Below are 24,701 nucleotides of genomic sequence, written 5' to 3'. Positions count from 1 at the left end.
CTTCTGAAGGCTATTAGAGTTAAAAAACCTCCAGTACCAAGATACAAATATTTTTGGGATGTAGATTTAGTTATAAACCTTTTTAAATCTTGGCCTGATAACTCTGATTTATCATTAAAACAACTTACATGTAAATTAGCTACATTATTATGTCTTTTATCATGTAAAAGAATTTCAGATGTTAGAGCTATAGATTATGATGCAAAGATGTTTTCTCCTCATGGTGTCATTTTCTCCTTGTCTAGACGTACTAAAACTTTATCCTCTTCTATATTTTATCCTTATTTCTATGAACAGCCTAAACTTTGTGTTGTATCTTGTTTAAAAATCTATGAATCTAAAACTATTTCTCTTCGAAATTCTTCTTCTAGTCAACTTTTGATTTCTTTTTCTCTTCCTCACTCTCCTGTTTCTTCTACTACTATTAGTAGGTGGGTTAAATGGATTATGATGCAAGCTGGTGTGGATACATTTTTTACTTCTCATTCAGTTAGAGGAGCCTCAGCCTCTAAAGCTTTCTCAAAATCTGCTTCTTTACAAGATATTTTGAATGCAGCAGATTGGTCCTCTGATTCTATTTTTCGTCAATTTTATTTTAAACCTATTTCTTCTATTCCACACCACCTGGTATCTTAATTTTTTATTTGCTTTAAACTAGCAAAATATGAAGTCTCTGTCCTTGTAATAAAATTCCGATTATCCTAATATTATGACGGAATAATCTAGATTTTATTAAAGAGACAGAGACGAATATTTTCCCACCTCTTTCATTGTTTATTATTATTCCCTCCCTATATATTTTATATTTATTATTTAATCATTTTTATATATATTTTCAGCTCCACCTTCTTCAACTCCAGGAATTTAAGAGAGAAGACTCTATAAATTTATCTTCGGATTTTCTGAATTCACCAATTCCAAAGTTGTCTTCAAGATCAAGTTTGACTAACCCGTTCATTCCACGAGGGATTCGTTTGGCCTTGTCTTTGTTGTATTTTTCAGCATGTGTTGCATTTTTTTAGAATTTTGTTTCTTCCTTCTTCCAATAATTTTCTTCTTCATCACATCAAACAGAAAAGAGGATGTTTAACTGTCTACTTGGACTATTTATACCTATTAACCGTTTACTGGACATTCAAATACTGTCCTATGTTATCCTATTCTCATTGGATGTTATTTAGTTTTTTCTTTTAAATTATGGCAGTTTATATGTTATACTTTGAAAAGCTGTTAAGCAGTAAAGAAAAGTTATAAGCAAAATATTCGTCTCTGTCTCTTTAATAAAATCTAGATTATTCCGTCATAATATTAGGATAATCGGAATTTGCTATGGAGTTATCCATTACAGCCGTCAATTGTTGCATGGTAATAAGCATTGGCGCGCTAGAAGTACTAGGGGCCTCCTGCGTGGGCAAAACTGGTATAGACACAGAAGGAGATGATGTAGAACCATGTCTACTCCCTTCATCTGATGAATCATCTTGGGCAACTTCATTATCTGTGACAGTATTGTCCTTACATTGTTTGGACGCTATGGCACAATTATCACACAATTTTGAAGGGGGAGACACATTGACTTTCATACATATAGAACATAGCTTATCTGAAGGCACAGACATGTTAAACAGGCTTAAACTTGTCAATAAAGCACAAAAAACGTTTTAAAACAAAACCGTTACTGTCTCTTTAAATTTTAAACAGAGCACACTTTATTACTGAATATGTGAAAAAATATGAAGGAATTGTTCAAAATTTACCAAAAGTTCACCACAGTGTCTTAAAGCATTAAAAGTATTGCACACCAATTTTCAGAGCTTTAACCCTTAAAATAACGAAACCGGAGCCGGTTACAGATTTAACCCCTATACAGTCCCAGCTACAGCCTTTGCTGTGACTTTACCAAACCCAGAGGGGAATACGATACCAAATGACGCCTTCTAGGAACTTTTCCAACTACTTTCAGGTCCTCACACATGCATCTGCATGTCTTGCTCTCAAAAACAACTGCGCAGTAATGGCGCGAAAATGAGGCTCAGCCTACAACTGGGAAGGCCCTTCCTGACTGGAAAAGGTGTCTAACATAGTGCCTGACGTTAAAAAACGTTCCCCAAGTTTATAAGTGTGAATTATCAGCATAAACATGTATAAAATGTCCAAATAAAGCAATCGATTTAGCCCATAAAAGTGTCTACCAGTTGTATAGCCCATATTAAGCCCTTTATTCTGTTTGAGACTAAGAAAATGGCTTACCGGTCCCCATGAGGGGAAATGACAGCCTTCCAGCATTACACAGTCATGTTAGAAATATGGCTAGTCATACCTTAAGCAGAAAAGTCTGCTAACTGTTTCCCCCAACTGAAGTTACTTCATCTCAACAGTCCTATGTGGAAACAGCAATCGATTTTAGTTACTGTCTGCTAAAATCATCTTCCTCTCACAAACAGAAATCTTCATCTTTTTCTGTTTCAGAGTAAATAGTACATACCAGCACTATTTTAAAATAACAAACTCTTGATAGTAGAATCAAAAAACTACAAATAAACACCACATACTCTTAACCATCTCCGTGGAGATGTTGCCTGTGCAACGGCAAAGAGAATGACTGGGGTGGGCGGAGCCTAGGAGGGACTATATGGCCAGCTTTGCTGGGACTCTTTGCCATTTCCTGTTGGGGAAGAGATATTCCCACAAGTAAGGATGACGCCGTGGACCGGACACACCAATGTTGGAGAAATTATAATTATATTGTAGCTATTTTAGGAATAATATTTATTTTACAGGCAACTTTGTAATTATTTTAACCAGGTACAATAGCTATTAAATAGTTAACTATTTAATAGCTACCTAGTTAAAATAATTACAAAATTACCTGTAAAATAAATCCTAACCTAAGTTACAATTAAACCTAACACTACACTATTAATCAATTAATTAAATAAAATACCTACAATTATCTACAATTAAATCTAACACTACACTATCAATAAATTAATTAAATTAAATACCTACAAATAAATACAAATAAATAAACTAACTAAAGTACAAAAAATAAAAAAAGCTGTTACAAAAAATAAAAAAATTAATTACAAACTATATAATAATAAAAAATATTACAACAATTTTAAGCTAATTACACCTACTCTAAGCCCCCTAATAAAATAACAAAGCCCCCCAAAATAAAAAAATGCCCTACCCTATTCTAAAATTAAAATAGAAACCCGGTGTGGTGAAGATAAGGTAGGAAGATCTTCAGGGGCTTAGTGTTAGGTATATTTAAGGGGGGTTTGGGTTAGATTAGGGGTATGTGGGTGGTGGGTTATTGTGTTTATTTTTCCAGGCAAAAGAGCTGAATTCTTTGGGGCATGCCCCACAAAAGGCCCTTTTAAGGGCTGGTAAGGTAAAAGAGCTTTTCTATTTTAATTTTAGAATAGGGTAGGGCATTTTTTTATTTTGGGGGCTTTGTTATTTTATTAGGGGGCTTAGAGTAGGTGTAATTAGCTTAAAATTGTTGTAATATTTTTATTATGTTTGTAATTAATTTTTTTATTTTTTGTAACTTAGCTTTTTTTATTTTTTCTACTTTAGTTAGTTTATTTAATTGTATTTATTTGCAGGTATTTTATGTAATTAATTTATTGATAGTGTAGTGTTAGATTTAATTGTAGGTATTTTATTTAATTAATTTATTGATAGTGTAGTGTTAGGTTTAATTGTAACTTAGGTTAGGATTTATTTTACAGGTAATTTTGTAATTATTTTAACTAGGTAGCTATTAAATAGTTCTTAACTATTAATAGCTATTGTACCTGGTTAAAATAAATACAAAGTTGCCTGTAAAATAAATATAAATCCTAATATAGCTACAATATAAATTATAATTATATTGTAGCTATTTTAGGATTTATTTTACAGGTAAGTATTTAGCTTTAAATAGGAATAATTTATTTAATAAGAGTTAATTTATCTCGTTAGATTTAAATTATATTTAACTTAGGGGGGTGTTAGTGTTAGGGTTAGACTTAGCTTTAGGGGTTAATACATTTATTATAGTAGCGGTGAGGTCCGGTCGGCAGATTAGGGGTTAATACTTGAAGTTAGGTGTCGGCGATGTTAGGGAGGGCAGATTAGGGGTTAATACTATTTATTATAGGGTTATTGAGGCGGGAGAGAGGCGGATTAGGGGTTAATAACTTTATAATAGTAGCGGTGAGGTCCGGTCGGCAGATTAGGGGTTAATAATTGTAGGTAAGGTAGCAGCGACGTTGGTGGCGGCAGATTAGGGGTTAATAAATATAATATAGGGGTTGGCGGTGTTAGGGGCAGCAGATTAGGGGTACATAGGGATAACGTAGGTTGCGGCGGTGTGCGGTCGGCAGATTAGGGGTTATATTTTTTTATTAGAGTGGCGGCTATGTGGGGGGGCCTCGATTTAGGGGTACATAGGTAGTTTATGGGTGTTAGTGTACTTTAGAGCACAGTATTTAAGAGCTTTATGAACTGGCGTTATCCCATAAAGCTCTTAACTCCTGACCTTTTTCTGCGGCTGGAGTTTTGTCGTTAGATTTCTAACGCTCACTTCAGCCAAGACTCTAAATACCAGCGTTAGAAAGATCCCATTGAAAAGATAGGATGTGCAAATGGCGTAGGGGGATCTGCGGTATGGAAAAGTTGCGGCTGCAAAGTGAGCGTTAGACCCTTACCTACAAGACTCTAAATACCAGTGGTAGCCCAAAACCAGCATTAGGAGCCTCTAACGCTGGTTTTGACGGCTAACGCCAAACTCTAAATCTAGCCGTAAATCTAGCCGTTAGTGTTTATAAAACAATGGGAGCTGCCATGTTGTAACTTGGGTTACCTTCTCTGCTGTAGCCAATTAAGGACAGTTATAAAAAGGTCACTAGAGTGAGCAGCCAATGGCTGTGTGGAATATAACAGTGTTCTGCACTTCCATTTCTAACAGGAACTGAAAAGCTCACAATTTCAGAATGAAATAACAGGAAAAGGGGACAAAATAAATAAAAGTATATTGTAGAGGTTTTTTTATATATATACAGTTTACCATTTTATATTACATCTCAAAGTGTTTAATGTCCCTTTAAGTCACATGCTCGCTGATAAAGCAGCCCCCCAGCTATTAGTAGACTGTGACACACCACTACTAACAAGCAAGCAAAAAGTAGTTTTTCAGTGGAAGAAAATACATAAAAAACAAACGGCACTATATCCCTCTGCCTGATGAAACCCATAGAATGTCCCTTTATGGACACTTGTCACTAGATTGGAGTACAGAGGGTCACCTAATCTGTGAAATAAGGCACAGACTGCTCTGTAGCAGAGCCAACTCTAAGGATTGTGCAAAACTAACGTTTCATTGTCCGTCCAACAATAGGCATCAAAAAACACTCTGCAGCTTATAACACTACACTACCCCAAAGCCACTCTACTTGCAAGGTACAACATTAGGTAGGTACCGCAATAAGGTATGTACAGCTGTAGGTATGCATAGTAATATGTATGTACAGCAGTGTATAGATAAAGCAGTGTGTATGTACAGCAGTGTGTATGTACAGCAGTGTATAGATAAAGTAGTGTGTATAGATAAAGTAGTGTGTATAGATAAAGCAGTGTGTATAGATACAGCAGTGTGTAGTAGTGTGTATAGATACAGCAGTGTGTATAGTTACAGCAGTGTGTAGTAGTGTGTATGTACAGCAGTGTGTAGTAGTGTGTATGTACAGCAGTGTGTAGTAGTGTATAGATACAGCAGTGTATAGATACAGCAGTGTGTATGTACAGCAGTGTGTAGTAGTGTGTATGTACAGCAGTGTGTAGTAGTGTGTATGTACAGCAGTGTGTATGTACAGCAGTGTGTATGTACAGCAGTGTATAGATAAAGTAGTGTGTATAGATACAGCAGTGTGTATAGATACAGCAGTGTGTAGTAGTGTGTATAGATACAGCAGTGTGTAGTAGTGTGTATGTACAGCAGTGTGTAGCAGTGTATAGATACAGCAGTGTATAGATACAGCAGTGTGTATAGATACAGCAGTGTGTATAGATACAGCAGTGTGTAGCAGTGTATAGATACAGCAGTGTATAGATACAGCAGTGTGTATGTACAGCAGTGTGTAGTAGTGTGTATGTACAGCAGTGTGTGTAGATACAGCAGTGTGTGTATGTACAGCAGTGTGTGTAGTAGTGTGTATATGTACAGCAAATGAGCATATCACACAGCACTGGTGCATTAAAGGGACAGTATACACCAATTGTCATATAACTGCATGTAATAGACACTACTATAAAGAAGAATATGCACAGAAACGGATATAAAACTTCAGTATAAAACCTTTTAAAAACTTACTTAGAAGCTCCCAATTTAGCTCTGTTGATGAAGTTAGGCTGAGAGACCCACTGAAAGGGGCTGGGAAAGCAGGAACAGGCAGACCCCCCCCCCCTCTCCTACATATGAAAAGATCAATTAAACAATCAGGAGTCTGTAGACATCAGTATACATCTAAAACATTGGGGCTTGGTTAGAAGTCTGAAAATCAGCACAATGTTATTTTAAAATAAGCAAAAACGATACATGTTTAGAAAATCCCTTCCAGATGTGCTATATAAATGGATCATCTACAAACCATTTATGCAAAGACTCTAGTGTACAATGTCCTTTTAATCTTTAAATGGACAAGTTACAACTGCGGTGAGCACATAAAAGGCAAATGGTTACCTGCTATCCTGATGACTGCTCTCTCAGCTGCATCCAGTACAGTGCCACTACCCGAGGCTGAGGAGGACCTCTTGACCGCTGATTTTTGGACAGGTTCCAGGGCAGGGTATCACCCGGTGTAGGTGACCCACTGCTGGCACTGGAGCTGTCGTCAGCCATCCTGGAGCGACCGTTCCTGTCCAGTGACATCAGCTCCTGCAGTAGGACACAACAAACACTGTCAAGCTCAAAAGACCCCACAAGTCACAGGTTCTAGCCTCTCTCCTGGGCAGCGGACCTCAAGGAAACGTTGCACCCTCCCCCCCTAGAGTCATCAATAACAACAGAATAAATGTATTTACTTTCTCATGGATTTGTGACATATGAGCATAACATTTGTCTGTAATCAGCTGTCAAGTCATTTCCTGTATTAACTGACTGAATCTCACTGTCATAGTCACAAATATATGGTTGTGACATGGTTAATTTGTAACACTTCACCTACCTCTCACAAGCGCTATACAGGGTTTGCACCTGACAGCGACTCAAACACACACTGGCCTAAATTCACTAAACCTCAGGGGACACACGGAAACGGACATCTAGATGACTGCTATTATATCCACTAAAGGTCATTTCGCCTGAAAGAATAATTTGCTCTTTTTTTTTAACAAACTATAGCTGTATTTTGCATTAGCTAAATAAAACAAGTAAATGAGATTATGCATCATGTGGTACAGATACGTTTACTGAAATATTAATACTACCGTTTACTTTCTCCCTAGTTACCAAGCGCTAATATGAAGTGGGATGATTTGCCTAGGCTACAAGTGGAGTGCTACTGATATACACAAGCTGGTTAAAAAGAATTACTAGAGAATGATTCACATCGCTGACATCTCTTTTGTGCACCAAACACTTTCAATGATATGAATAGCGTGGCCGGGCTAAACATAGCTCATATTGTGAATTATGTGTTTATATTTATTTGTATATATTATATATAGCTATCTCTATATCAATGTGGATATATATATATATATATATATATAATAATACATATATATATATACATATATATATATTATATAAGTGAGTGTTTTTTTTTTTTTACAGAGTGAAGAACAAAGTCATTTCTTTGCACATCTCTGGTTTAGAGAACCTTCAGGTTAGCGCTCATGCAAAAGCCAGAACAGAATTTTCCTGCGTGCCCCGTAGTATTCTTAGGTGAGGGCTATCCGGCCTCCAGATTATTTGCACCCGAGTCTTTCATGCAAGAGCTACATTTTTACTTTTAACTTTTATAGGAGCACTATTGATTTAACTTGAGTGGTCTTAGCGCTCAACAGCGTTAATAATTTTGCGCTCCACTTAGGCTGATGTGTTTATGAGAGATGTTTAGATGAGATCTGAATCATACTAGACCTAAAGGAAAAGAGAATTACTAATATTCACAGATAACGTTGCAATAAGGCGACCTGCGCTAGGGGTCTGTTTTATTGCTGTGATGATTTAGGGCCAAATTACGAGTAGCCCACTAAAAGTAATGCACAAGCGAAAAGGGTTTTTATCGTGGGGGTTTGCGTCTGGTGTAGTGCTGGTATTACAAGTTGAAAGTAAATATGATCGCTTGAGCATAATCGTGATTTACGCTAGAATGATTACCGCTTCTTCAGTGCTCTGGTTAACTGATTCACAAAAAAATAAAGTGCCACAAAACACATAAAAATACATTACACAGTACAGTTACACTCATAATAACACTATCTAATAACAATACATTACACAGTACAGTTACACTCATAATAACACTATCTAATATATATACATTACACAGTACAGTTACACTCATAATAATACTATCTAATAACAATACATTACACAGTACAGTTACACACATAATAACACTGTCTAATAAATATACATTACACAGTACAGTTACACTCATAATAACACTCTCTAATAAATATACATTATACAGTACCGTTACACACATAATAACACTATCTAATAAATACACATTACACAGTACAGTTACACTCATAATAACACTGTCTAATAAATATACATTACACAGTACAGTTACACACATATTAACACTGTCTAATAAATATACATTACACAGTACAATTACACACATAATAACACTGTCTAATAACAATACATTACACAGTACAGTTACACACATAATAACACTGTCTAATAAATATACATTACACAGTACAGTTATACACATAATAACACTGTCTAATAAATATACATTACACAGTACAGTTATACTCATAATAACACTATATAATAAATATACATTACACAGTACAGTTATACTCATAATAACACTATATAATAAATATACATTACATAGTACAGTTATACATATAACACTGTCTAATAAATATACCTTACACAGTACAGTTATACTCATAATAACACCATCTAATAAACATACATTACACAGTACAGTTACACACATAACACTATCTAATAAATATACCTTACACAGTGCATTTATACTCATAATACCACAATCTAATAAACATACATTACACAGTACAGTTACACACATAACACTATCTAATAAATATACATTACACAGTGCATTTATACTCATAATACCACAATCTAATAAACATACATTACACAGTAGAGTTACACACATAACACTATCTAATAAATATACCTTACACAGTACAGTTATACTCATAATAACACCATCTAATAAATATACATTACACAGTACAGTTACACACATAATAACACTATCTAATAAATATACATTACACAGTACAGTTACACTTATAATAACACTATCTAATAAATATACATTACACAGTACAGTTACACTTAAAATAACACTATCTAATAAATATACATTACACAGTACAGTTACACTCACAATAACACCATCTAATAAATATACATTACACAGTACAGTTACACACATAATAACACTGTCTAATAAATATACATTACACAGTACAGTTATACTCATAACACCATTTAATAAATATACATTACACAGTACAGTTACACTCACAATAACACTATCTAATAAATATACATTACACAGTACAGTTATACTCATAATAACACCATCTAATAAATATACAATACACAGTACAGTTACACACATAATAACACTATCTAATACATATACATTACACAGTACAGTTACACACATAATAACACTGTCTAATAAATATGCATTACACAGTACAGTTATACACATAAAAACACTATCTAATAAATATACATTACACAGTACAGTTACACTAATAACACCATCTAATAAATATACATTATACAGTACAGTTACACTCATAACACTATCTAATAAATATAAATTACACAGTACAGTTATACACGTAATAACACCGTCTAATAAATATACATTACACAGTACAGTTACACTCATAATAACACTGTCTAATAAATATACATTACACAGTACAGTTACACACAGAATAACACTATCTCATAAATATACATTACACAGTACAGTTGCACTCATGATAACACTAGCTAATAAATATACATTACACAGAACAGTTACACTCATAATAACACTGTCTAATAAAATACATTACACACTACAGTTACACACATAACACTATCTAATAAATATACATTACACAGTACAGTTACACACATAATAACACTATCTAATAACAATACATTACACAGTACAGTTACACACATAATAACACTATCTAATAACAATACATTACACAGTACAGTTACACACATAATAACACTATCTAATAACAATAAATTACACAGTACCGTTACACTCATAATAACACTGTCTAATAAATATACATTACACAGTACAGTTACACTCATAATAACACTGTCTAATAAATATACATTACACAGTACAGTTACACTCATAATAACACTTTCTGATAAATACATATAACACAGTACAGTTACACTCATAATAACACTGTCTAATACATATACATTGCACAGTACAGTTACACTCATGATAACACTGACTAATAAATATATATTACACAGTACAGTTACACACATAACACCATCTAATAAATATACATTACACAGTACAGTTACACACATAACACTATCTCATAAATATACATTACACAGAACAGTTACACTCATAATAACACTGTGTAATAAAAATACATTACACACTTCAGTTACACACATAACACTATCTAATAAATATACATTACACAGTAGTTACACACATAACACCGTCTAATAAATATACATTACACAGTACAGTTACACACATACTAACACTCTATAATAAATATACATTACACAGTACAGTTACACACATAATAACACTCTCTAATAAATATACATTACATAGTACAGTTACACACATACTAACACTCTCTAATAAATATACATTACACAGTACAGTTACACACATACGAACACTATCTCATAAATATACATTACACAGTACAGTTACACTCATGATAACACTATCTAATAAATATACATTACGCAGAACAGTTACACTCATAATAACACTGTCTAATAAAAATACATTACACACTACAGTTACACACATAATAACACTATCTAATAACAATACATTACACAGTACAGTTACACTCATATTAACACTGTCTAATAAAGATACATTACACAGTACAGTTACACTCATAATAACACTGTCTAATAAATATACATTACACAGTACAGTTACACTCATAATAACACTGTCTAATAAAAACACATTACACAGTACAGTTACACACATAACACTGTCTAATAAATATACATTACACAGTACAGTTACAAACATAATAACACTATCTAATAAATATACATTACACAGTACAGTTACACACATAATAACACTGTCTAATAAAAATACATTACACAGTACAGTTACACACATAATAACACTATCTAATAAATATACATTACACAGTACAGTTACACACATAATAACACTATCTAATAAATATAGATTACACAGTACAGTTACACTCAAAATAACACTGTCTAATAAAAATACATTACACAGTACAGTTGCACACATAATAACACCATCTAATAAATATACATTACACAGTACAGTTACACACATAATAACACCATCTAACAAATATAAATTACGCAGTACAGTTGCACACATAATAACACCATCTAATAAATATACATTATGCAGTACAGTTGCACAGATAATAACACCATCTAATAAATATACATTACACAGTACAGTTACACTCATAATAACACTATCTAATAAATATACATTACACAGTACAGTTACACACATAATAACACCATCTAATAAACATACATTAAACAGTACAGTTACACACATAATAACACTGTCTAATAAAAATACATTACACAGTACAGTTACACACATAATAACACCATCTAATAACAATACATTACACACTACAGTTATACACATAATAACACTGTCTAATAAATATACATTACACAGTACAGTTACACACATAATAACACTATCTAATAAATATACATTACACAGTACAGTTACACACATAATAACACTATCTAATAAATATACATTACACAGTACAGTTACACACATAATAACACCATCTAATAACAATACATTACACAGTACAGTTATAGACATAATAACACTGTCTAATAAATATACATTACACAGTACAGTTACCCACATAATAACACCATCTAATAAAAACACATTACACAGTACAGTTACACACATAATAACACCATCTAATAAAAATACATTACACAGTACAGTTACACACATAATAACACTGTCTAATGAATATGTATTACACAGTACAGTTACACACATAATAACACTATCTAATAAATATACATTACACAGTACAGTTACCCACATAATAACACCATCTAATAAAAACACATTACACAGTACAGTTACACACATAATAACACTGTCTAATAAATATACATTACACAGTACAGTTACACACATAATAACACTGTGTAATTAATATACATTACACAGTACAGTTACACACATAATAACACTATCTAATAAATATACATTACACAGTAGTTACACACATAATAACACTATCTAATAAATATACATTACACAGTACAGTTACACACATAATAACACTATCTAATAAATATACATTACACAGTACAGTTACACACATAATAGCACTGTCTAATAAATATACATTACACAGTACAGTTACACACATAATAACACTAGCTAATAAATATACATTACACAGTACATTTACACACATAATAACACTGTCTAATAAATATACATTACACAGTACAGTTACACACATAATAACACTGTGTAATTAATATACATTACACAGTACAGTTACACACATAATAACACTATCTAATAAATATACATTACACCGTACAGTTACACTTATAATAACACTATCTAATAAATATACATTACACAGTACAGTTACACACATAATAACACTATCTAATAAATATACATTACACAGTACAGTTACACACATAATAACACTGTGTAATTAATATACATTACACAGTACAGTTACACTCATAATAACACTGTCTAATAAATATACATTACACAGTACAGTTACACACATAATAACACCATCTAATAAATATACATTACACCGTACAGTTACACTTATAATAACACTATCTAATAAATATACATTACACAGTACAGTTACACACATAATAACACTATCTAATAAATATACATTACACCGTACAGTTACACTTATAATAACACTATCTAATAAATATACATTACACAGTACAGTTACACTCATAATAACACTGTGTAATTAATATACATTACACAGTACAGTTACACACATAATAACACTATCTAATAAATATACATTACACCGTACAGTTACACACATAATAACACTATCTAATAAATATACATTACACAGTACAGTTACCCACATAATAACACCATCTAATAAAAACACATTACACAGTACAGTTACACACATAATAACACTGTCTAATAAATATACATTACACAGTACAGTTACACACATAATAACACTGTGTAATTAATATACATTACACAGTACAGTTACACACATAATAACACTATCTAATAAATATACATTACACAGTAGTTACACACATAATAACACTATCTAATAAATATACATTACACAGTACAGTTACACACATAATAACACTATCTAATAAATATACATTACACAGTACAGTTACACACATAATAGCACTGTCTAATAAATATACATTACACAGTACAGTTACACACATAATAACACTAGCTAATAAATATACATTACACAGTACATTTACACACATAATAACACTGTCTAATAAATATACATTACACAGTACAGTTACACACATAATAACACTGTGTAATTAATATACATTACACAGTACAGTTACACACATAATAACACTATCTATAAATATACATTACACCGTACAGTTACACTTATAATAACACTATCTAATAAATATACATTACACAGTACAGTTACACACATAATAACACTATCTAATAAATATACATTACACAGTACAGTTACACACATAATAACACTGTGTAATTAATATACATTACACAGTACAGTTACACTCATAATAACACTGTCTAATAAATATACATTACACAGTACAGTTACACACATAATAACACCATCTAATAAATATACATTACACCGTACAGTTACAATTATAATAACACTATCTAATAAATATACATTACACAGTACAGTTACACACATAATAACACTATCTAATAAATATACATTACACCGTACAGTTACACTTATAATAACACTATCTAATAAATATACATTACACAGTACAGTTATACTCATAATAACACTGTGTAATTAATATACATTACACAGTACAGTTACACACATAATAACACCATCTAATAAATATACATTACACCGTACAGTTACACACATAATAACACTATCTAATAAATATACATTACACAGTACAGTTACACACATAATAACACTATCTAATAAATATACATTACACAGTACAGTTACACACATAATAACACTATCTAATAAATATACATTACACCGTACAGTTACACACATAATAACACTGTCTAATAAATATACATTACACAGTACAATTACACACATAATAACACTGTCTAATAAATATACATTACACAGTACAATTACACACATAATAACACTGTCTAATAAATATACATTACACAGTACAGTTACACTCATAATAACACTGTCTAATAAATATACATTACACAGTACAGTTACACACATAATAACACTATCTAATAAATATACATTACACAGTACAGTTACACACATAATAACACTATCTAATAAATATACATTACACCGTACAGTTACACACATAATAACACTATCTAATAAATATACATTACACAGTACAGTTACACACATATTAACACTGTCTAATAAATATACATTACACAGTACAGTTACACACATAATAACACCATCTAATAAATATACATTACACAGTACAGTTACACACATAATAACACTGTCTAATAAATACATTACATAGTACAGTTACACTCATAATAACACTGTCTAATAAATATACATTACACAGTACAGTTACACACATATTAACACTATCTAATAAATATACATTACACAATACAGTTACACACATAATAACACTGTCTAATAAATATAGATTACACAGTACAGTTACACACATAATAACACTATCTAATAAATATACATTACACAATACAGTTACACACATAATAACACTGTCTAATAAATATACATTACACAATACAGTTACACTCATAATAACACTATCTAATAAATATACATTACACAGTACAGTTACACACATAATAACACCATCTAATAAATATACATTACACAGTACAGTTACACACATAATAACACTATCTAATAAATATACATTAAACAGTACAGTTACACACATAATAACACTATCTAATAAATATATATTACACAGTACAGTTACACACATAATAACACTGCCTAATAAATATACATTACACAGTACATTTACACACATAATAACACTATCTAATAAATATACATTACACAGTACATTTACACACATAATAACACTATCTAATAAATATACATTACACAGTACATTTACACACATAATAACACTGTCTAATAAATATACATTACACAGTACATTTACACACATAATAACACTATCTAATAAATATACATTACACAGTACATTTACACACATAATAACACTATCTAATAAATATACATTACACAGTACAGTTACACACATAATAACACTATCTAATAAATATACATTACACAGTACATTTACACACATAATAACACTATCTAATAAATATACATTACACAGTACATTTACACACATAATAACACTGTCTAATAAATATACATTACACAGTACGGTTACACACATAATAACACTGTCTAATAAATATACATTACACCGTACAGTTACACACATAATAACACTGTCTAATAAATATACATTACACAGTACAGTTACACACATAATAACACCATCTAATAAATATACATTACACCGTACAGTTACACACATAATAACACCATCTAATAAATATACATTACACAGTACGGTTACACACATAATAACACTGTCTAATAAATATACATTACACCGTACAGTTACACACATAATAACACTGTCTAATAAATATACATTACACAGTACAGTTACACACATAATAACACCATCTAATAAATATACATTACACCGTACAGTTACACACATAATAACACTGTCTAATAAATATACATTACACCGTACAGTTACACACATAATAACACTGTCTAATAAATATACATTACACAGTACAGTTACACACATAATAACACCATCTAATAAATATACATTACACAGTACAGTTACACACATAATAACACCATCTAATAAATATACATTACACAGTACAGTTACACTCATAATAACACTGTCTAATAAATATACATTACACAGTACAGTTACACACATAATAACACTATCTAATAAATATACATTACACAGTACAGTTACACACATAATAACACTGTCTAATAAATATACATTACACAGTACAGTTACACACATAATAACACTGTCTAATAAATATACATTACACAGTACAGTTACACACATATTAACACCATATAATAAATATACATTACACAGTACAGTTACACACATAATAACACTATCTAATAAATATACATTACACCGTACAGTTACACTTATAATAACACCATTTAATAAATATACATTACACAGTACAGTTACACACATAATAACACTGTCTAATAAATATACATTACACAGTACAGTTACACACATAATAACACTGTCTAATAAATATACATTACACAGTACAGTTACACACATAATTACACTATCTAATAAAAATACATTACACAGTACAGTTACACACATAATAACACCATCTAATAAATATACATTACACAGTACAGTTACACACATAATAACACCATCTAATAAATATACATTACACAGTACAGTTACACTCATAATAACACTGTCTAATAAATATACATTACACAGTACAGTTACACACATAATTACACTATCTAATAACAATACATTACACAGTACAGTTACACATAATAACACCATCTAATAAATATACATTACACAGTACAGTTACACACATAATAACACTAGCTAATAAATATACATTACACAGTACAGTTACACACATAATAACACCATCTAATAACAATACATTACACAGTACAGTTACACACATAATAACACCATCTAATAAATATACATTACACAGTACAGTTACACACATAGTAACACCATCTAATAAATATACATTACACAGTACAGTTACACTCATAATAACACTGTCTAATAAATATACATTACACAGTACAGTTACACACATAATTACACTATCTAATAACAATACATTACACAGTACAGTTACACACATAATAACACCATCTAATAAATATACATTACACAGTACAGTTACACACATAATAACACTATCTAATAAATATACATTACACAGTACATTTACACACATAATAACACTATCTAATAAATATACATTACACAGTACATTTACACACATAATAACACTGTCTAATAAATATACATTACACAGTACATTTACACACATAATAACACTATCTAATAAATATACATTACACAGTACATTTACACACATAATAACACTATCTAATAAATATACATTACACAGTACAGTTACACACATAATAACACTATCTAATAAATATACATTACACAGTACATTTACACACATAATAACACTATCTAATAAATATACATTACACAGTACATTTACACACATAATAACACTGTCTAATAAATATACATTACACAGTACGGTTACACACATAATAACACTGTCTAATAAATATACATTACACCGTACAGTTACACACATAATAACACTGTCTATAAATATACATTACACAGTACAGTTACACACATAATAACACCATCTAATAAATATACATTACACCGTACAGTTACACACATAATAACACCATCTAATAAATATACATTACACAGTACGGTTACACACATAATAACACTGTCTAATAAATATACATTACACCGTACAGTTACACACATAATAACACTGTCTAATAAATATACATTACACAGTACAGTTACACACATAATAACACCATCTAATAAATATACATTACACCGTACAGTTACACACATAATAACACTGTCTAATAAATATACATTACACCGTACAGTTACACACATAATAACACTGTCTAATAAATATACATTACACAGTACAGTTACACACATAATAACACCATCTAATAAATATACATTACACAGTACAGTTACACACATAATAACACCATCTAATAAATATACATTACACAGTACAGTTACACTCATAATAACACTGTCTAATAAATATACATTACACAGTACAGTTACACACATAATAACACTATCTAATAAATATACATTACACAGTACAGTTACACACATAATAACACTGTCTAATAAATATACATTACACAGTACAGTTACACACATAATAACACTGTCTAATAAATATACATTACACAGTACAGTTACACACATATTAACACCATATAATAAATATACATTACACAGTACAGTTACACACATAATAACACTATCTAATAAATATACATTACACAGTACAGTTACACTTATAATAACACCATTTAATAAATATACATTACACAGTACAGTTACACACATAATAACACTGTCTAATAAATATACATTACACAGTACAGTTACACACATAATAACACTGTCTAATAAATATACATTACACAGTACAGTTACACACATAATTACACTATCTAATAACAATACATTACACAGTACAGTTACACACATAATAACACCATCTAATAAATATACATTACACAGTACAGTTACACACATAGTAACACCATCTAATAAATATACATTACACAGTACAGTTACACTCATAATAACACTGTCTAATAAATATACATTACACAGTACAGTTACACACATAATTACACTATCTAATAACAATACATTACACAGTACAGTTACACACATAATAACACCATCTAATAAATATACATTACACAGTACAGTTACACACATAATAACACTAGCTAATAAATATACATTACACAGTACAGTTACACACATAATAACACCATCTAATAACAATACATTACACAGTACAGTTACACACATAATAACACCATCTAATAAATATACATTACACAGTACAGTTACACTCATAATAACACTGTCTAATAAATATACATTACACAGTACAGTTACACACATAATAACACTATCTAATAAATATACATTACACAGTACAGTTACACACATAATAACACTGTCTAATAAATATACATTACACAGTACAGTTACACACATAATAACACTGTCTAATAAATATACATTACACAGTACAGTTACACACATATTAACACCATATAATAATATACATTACACAGTACAGTTACACACATAATAACACTATCTAATAAATATACATTACACCGTACAGTTACACTTATAATAACACCATTTAATAAATATACATTACACAGTACAGTTACACACATAATAACACTATCTAATAAATATACATTACACAGTACAGTTACACACATAATAACACTGTCTAATAAATATACATTACACAGTACAGTTACACACATAATTACACTATCTAATAACAATACATTACACAGTACAGTTACACACATAATAACACCATCTAATAAATATACATTACACAGTACAGTTACACACATAGTAACACCATCTAATAAATATACATTACACAGTACAGTTACACTCATAATAACACTGTCTAATAAATATACATTACACAGTACAGTTACACACATAATTACACTATCTAATAACAATACATTACACAGTACAGTTACACACATAATAACACCATCTAATAAATATACATTACACAGTACAGTTACACACATAATAACACTAGCTAATAAATATACATTACACAGTACAGTTACACACATAATAACACCATCTAATAACAATACATTACACAGTACAGTTACACAGGATGGTGTACTGAATAATAATAACCCAAATGGGGTGTGAGATCATCAGTGTAATGAATCAACACATGAAATTGACGATTATTCTATATAGAGTTCTTTATTTCCACACATCCTCATGTCCATTAGTTTCCTTGTAATATACAATGTTTATACAGAATAATCGTCAATTTCATGTGTTGAAGCATTACACTGCTGATCTCACACCCCATTTGGGTTATTATTATTCAGTACACCATCCTCTATTTGTTCAATCCTAACTGAATAAACAATTTCTAACAGTATAAGATACCCACATATACCTTTCATTGTAGGTTCTTCCCTAGCCTCTTGTAGTTGTGTTATATAAAACTGGTAAGACACTCTGATCATGTCTTCACAGTGAATATACAGTAGATGTATCCGCCAGATGCTAATTCCTACTTGATTTATATTATTCCAAAGGCAATATTTTTTAATAAACAGGAATTTTGCCAATGAAGTCTGTAGTTGTTTTTATGTGTTTTCACACACTGGGTCCCTATGTTTTAAGTGAACCTAATAAAAGTTATATTTTATTTTTTTCAGTTTGTCATTGCTCACAAGTCCACGCTTTGAGTGCTATTAGTGCAGCTCTAATCTTGGGGGATCTTCCCTCATTAGTTTTCCGTTTGACTCGCTGCACAGCACCTCTTCCCTAAATGTATTCCTTATTATAGGTTGTAAAATATTATAACCACATAAAAATATACAATAATTATAGAAGCTAGCTATAGTAGTGCCATTGTACAACTAGTGTCTATATATATATGTGTGTCTGTCTATAAATGTGTACATATATTATTGTATTTATATGTGTGTATTTGTATTTACAGATATATATACACATATAAACACAAATACATATGTGATTGTGTACATATATATATTCATATATTCATATTTAACAAAGTGGTATTTCACATTCCAATGTTCTTCACATAGCAGAATATCTACTTTGTATTTTTATATAGATATTCCTAAAAATATCTTAATATATCTATAGCTATATATATATATATATATATATATAATCGTGTGTAGGTATATATATATATATATATATATATATGTATATACAGAATAGATGAAACTTGCACTCACTGGATTTTTAGAAAAGGTGCTTTTCTAAAAATCCAGTGAGTGCAAGTTTCATCTATTCTGTATCAAACCGTGGTAGATGCCTTTTAAGTGACAGTGTGCTTTCTCTGCTTTATATATATATATTATATATATATATATATATTTATATATTTATATACATACATACAGGTGGCCCTCGGTTTACAACGTTTCAATTTGCACCGTTTCAGAATAACAAACTTTTTTTTCAGTCATATGACTGCTATTGAAAAGCATTGAGAAGCAGTGCATTGATTAAAATAGCCTGTAGGTGGAGCTGTCCGCTTGTGTTGCAGCAAAGATATGCAAGCCAAGCAAGCTGAAATTAATCAGTTTAACCAGACCTGAGCTATCAAGCAGCTTGCAGAGGAACAAGATCTTCCTGTCTATAAATCAGTCCAGATTGGAATGCATAGAAAAAACTGTTTGCAGAAAAATGCAAGTAAAGTCTTTGTTGTGTGATTATCTTATTAGGTTTATAATGCTGTTTAGCAAATGTTTTGTTCATTTAACTTAGTTTAATTTTATATTCTGTGTTGTGTGATTATATTATTAGGTTTATAATGCTGTTTAGCAAATGTTTTTTTTCATTTAACTTAGTTTAATTTATATTCTGTGTTGTGTGATTATTTCATTAGGTTTATAATGCTGTTTAGCATTTAAAGTCTTCATTTCAAAGCTTTAAAAATAATGTATTAGGTGTAACCTATGCCAATTTTGAGAGGGTCCTGGAACCTAACTACCTCACTTCCCATTGACTTACATTATAAACTGGGTTTCAATTTACAACGGTTTCGATTTACAACCATTCCTTCTGGAACCTAACCCTAGCGTAAACTGAGGGCTGCCTGTATATATATAGGTATAGGTATAGATATATATTGCACCAAAAAAAACATATATATATTTATAAATATGTATTTATGAATAAATAGAACGTATTCCTGTACGTGAAGAGCATTGGTATGTGAAATATTCATACTTTCATGTCGGGTTGGCGCACTTGAGAACATGCGATCAGGATTGTGTGCCAGTAGTGTGTTTCCACTTTTCATGCTCCATTGACTTTTATGGGGGAATACGTTAACGCAATCGCAATATTCAAAGTTTAGCTTTTTGTGCCCACCAGGTTAGTGGGGGAGCAATTTTTTTTTTACTTTCAACTAGTAATACGAGTGATACCAACACGCGCAAAATGCTTACTTCTAGCAGCATTAGCGCGCGAGCAGGAGTGTTAAATACTGCTCCACTTGTAATCTGGTCCTAATCTGCATAACAGCATCATTAAAATGTGAATGACATTGGAAAGCTCCAGAGTTAAATCGTTACTGACTGTCAGCAACAATAGCAATGAATTGTTTTTCATCATAGTCTCTTTTTTATTTGAAAGTAATTCTGCTAAACATTATTACGGCTCAGCATATATTAATGTCTTTGTAATATATATATATATATTATATATATTTATATATATATATATATATATACAAAACACGGAAGGGAACTGCACTCTCATACCGGACCGGGTACACATCCCGGACCTGTCTGGGGTTAACTGCTTGTGGCTCTGGGGACAGCACAGCTTCCTGTGAGTGCCAGTGGCACCCAGGGCTGAGCATGTTGCAGGGTCATGGGATGTGTACCCGGTCCGGTATGAGAGTGAAGTCCCTTTCCGTGTTTTGTATATGTCTAGGGTGGTTACATATTCCTGTGCACCCTTCCCTTGTTTTCAGTTTGTTTGGATTTGAAAGCTTGCATTGTGTGGCTGTTTTAGGGTCTCAGGTATTGGAAAGGACCTTGACGTGGTACCTGAGCTTGTCCCATTTGGCCAGATGCGGTGACTAACCTTTCCATTTTTGCTTTTAAATCTTAGCTGAGAGCTTGTAAGTGAGTGCTGGGTTTTCTCTGTGTGTTGTATTAATTTGTTTTGTAATTTTCCCTATGGTTCTTGCACCCAGACCTGTCTGGGGTTAACTGCTTGTGGCTCTGGGGACAGCACAGCTTCCTGTGAGTGCCAGTGGCACCCAGGGCTGAGCATGTTGCAGGGTCATGGGATGTGTACCCGGTCCGGTATGAGAGTGCAGTTCCCTTCTGTATTTTGTATATGTCTAGGGTGGTTACATATTCCTGTGCACCCTTCCCTTGTTTTCAGTTTGTTTGGATTTGAAAGCTTGCATTGTGTGGCTGTTTTAGGGTCTCAGGTATTGGAAAGGACCTTGACGTGGTACCTGAGCTTGTCCCATTTGGCCAGATGCGGTGACTAACCTTTCCATTTTTGCTTTTAAATCTTAGCTGAGAGCTTGTAAGTGAGTGCTGGGTTTTCTCTGTGTGTTATATATATATATATACACACACACACAGTTCCCTCCATTTATATTAGCACCCTTGGTAAATATGAGCAAACAAAGCTGTGAAAATTTGTCTTTATTATTTAAACTTTTGATCTTTATTATTTAAACTTTTGGTCTTTTGTTAGAAAAAAAAATACACATAAATATTCTACCTTCATGGATATCAAACAATTGCAAACACAACACAGGTTTACCCCCCAAAATAATCTTTGTTAAATATCTGTGTCACAATTATTGGCACTCTTTAAGTCAATACTTTGTGCTACCTCCCTTTGCCAAGATAACAGCTCTGAGTCTTCTCCTACAATGCCATTCCTCCATACAGAATCTCTCCAGATCCTTCAAATTTGGAGGTTGATGCTGGTGGACTCTGCTCTTCAGTTCACCCACAGGTTTTCTATGGGGGTTCAAGTCAGGGGACTGGGATGGCTATGGCAGGACCTTGATTTTTGGGTTAATAAACCATTTTCTGTATTGATTTTGATGTATGTTTTGGATCACTGTCCTGCTGGAAGATCCAACCACGGCCCATTTTAAGCTTTCTGGCAGAGACAGGTCAGGTGTTCATTTAATATCTAGAAAGTAGTAGTAGATGGCGCTGGTCTATTGAGTGATTTTCTCTAGTAAGTGAAGAGAAAAAAGGCTTGATGCATATATTGAAGCCAATTAATATGGGTGCAGTATACTCACTCCATAAGATGAATCTTTACAGCCTGAAAGGGAAACGTAGCGTCAGATGGCAAGAGTCCACAGGTTCCTGGAGTCAAATACTGAATTTTCAGGTTTATCCAAAAGTGGACTATAAATGAATAGAGACCCAAATGACAAAAGTATCCAGTGTATAATTAAAAAAATGTAGTAAGCTTACTCCATAAATAAGGAGATTTCCAGCTCCAGCACAGCAAAACAAGATCTTGACAATCTTTCAACAAAGGATAAAAGGTTTTT

Source organism: Bombina bombina, chromosome 5, assembly GCF_027579735.1.
Source record: "Bombina bombina isolate aBomBom1 chromosome 5, aBomBom1.pri, whole genome shotgun sequence".
Taxonomy (NCBI): domain Eukaryota; kingdom Metazoa; phylum Chordata; class Amphibia; order Anura; family Bombinatoridae; genus Bombina; species Bombina bombina.
Note: the sequence above shows the minus strand (reverse complement) of the source record.